Here is a 2028-nt window from a genome sequence, read left to right as displayed (position 1 = left end):
TCACTTACTTACTAAATATGTGACCTGGATCAAATTACTGAACCTCAAAATCTTTTTTTTTAATCTATAAAGTCTGATTATAACACCTGACTCACAAGTTCTTGTGGAAATTAAAAAGAGAGAGAGAGAGAGAGAGAAATCGAATGAGAAATATTATGTAAATGTCCGGCACAAAATAGTCCTTTAATCTCTCTTAGTAATATACTCTCTAATCAAGAAGTATGTCTCGTTTATGTTAAAACTTCATTTTCAAGAACGGTGGCCAGCTCAAAGAGTAGGGGTTAAATGTACATATGTTGAATGAATGAATGAATGAATGAATGAAGTGTAATCTTGAACAGATTGACTTTTACACAGGATGACTTTGGTTTTCCCCAGTTAGTGTCTTTCCCTTGACATTTCAGCTGAGTTTCTGAATCCCTCACATGTTCCTTCACACTGTCACTTCATTAGCACCATATCGGTTTGTTAGGAAATCTGGCAAAGTTGATTTCTCTAGGCAACCAGCTTGTACTTTTTGTCCTTTGATTGCAATTAATGAGATTAATTGTTTAGCTACTTCCCCATTATGCTTTGATGAGGCCCACATGAGTACATTTTCCAGCAATATAAGTATTTAGTGTTAGCGTGTTGTCTTATTGGGAGAGCATTGTTATTATACTGCTTTATTAATGCCTGTATATGTGGTTCAATTCAGATTTACGATTAGGTTTAATTAAGGTTTATAAACAGTGAGGTGAACTCCTGGCTGTGTTCATATTGCTGATTCCTTTTCTTTATTTTTTTTTTCCATAGTTCTAGTGGAATTAGAAAAATCAAGTGGGCACTGGAGCTGAAAAATGAAATGTCTTCTCTGGGCGTCTGATTCCATCCACCTTCTGTCCCTATGTTCCCTTTATAATTGAGATCCACATAGACACATAGGTGCAAGAAAATCCACTACACCTGGAAGACAGCAAGCAACCCATTCACGTTACCCAGAGGAAGCCCCAGCACTGGAAACAAACTACTCACATCAGCTGTGTGACTTTGAGCCAGTTACTCACCCTCTCTGGTCTTCAATTTCTTTATCTGAGAGCATGAGAGAGAGAATAAGAATGGCACACTGTAAAATAAGTTATTACACAAAGGTGTTAAGTGAAATAATTTCAGTAAAGTATCTGGTATTAGTTTAATAAATGATAGCTACCATTAATAAGCCATGTATAATTAATTGTATAAATAAAAAGGGATAAGGTAAATGGAAGTTTGGGCAATATTTGTTAGCCTGCATGATATAATTACAATGCTTCAGAATGTCAGTGTCATGGTTCCAGTCCTATTTAAACCCAACAAGTGCATAATGAACACCTAGACAGTGTCATACACTGAGTAGATGGAAATCAAAGCAAACAAGATAAAAATCACAACTCCCTGTCTAGAAAGAGGATAAGACCAGGTTGGGTAACGTGAGTACGTGTGGTCCATGATAGAACTAGGTACAAGTTTCAGTAACGGTAGAAAGAATGAGGGGGGGGGGATTCTTCCACCTGGGAAAGTCAGGTCTCAGTTGGCTTGTTTCTCTTTGGATGTTGGCTTATCCCTTGTTCTTGCTCAGAATTCCAGCTTCCTGGCTGCATCTCCAGACTAGATTCACATGCTTTAAAAATAAATTATAAATCATGGCAGTTTCTAGAACTATGCTGACCTGACTTGTTCATTTACTAACCTGAGAGTACCTCTCTAGTGTAGAATGCCTACTGTGTTCCTCACTGAGTTGTGAAATACTGTGTAGAGTAAAAATAACAGTGAAAGTTGAACCCTAAGAGAGAGCAATTCTGGCCACACTGGCTGTCTAACTCCCAAAGTGTTCCCAAAGTGACAAAGCAACTCCTGACATTTTCAGGTCTATGTAGAAACTGTCAGGGAATGAGGACAGAGAGCAGAGACCAGTGAATGGTCACTGCCTTTGCACAGCTGACGACACGATATTGTTTGTAATAACTGGCTTGTTGGGAGACAAGAACACAATAATAATAATCCTATATT

Source organism: Galeopterus variegatus, unplaced genomic scaffold (assembly GCF_000696425.1).
Source record: "Galeopterus variegatus unplaced genomic scaffold, G_variegatus-3.0.2 Scaffold7395, whole genome shotgun sequence".
Classification (NCBI taxonomy): Eukaryota; Metazoa; Chordata; class Mammalia; order Dermoptera; family Cynocephalidae; genus Galeopterus; species Galeopterus variegatus.
The sequence above is the reverse complement of the archived record's forward strand: the minus strand, read 5'-3'. Positions refer to the sequence as shown.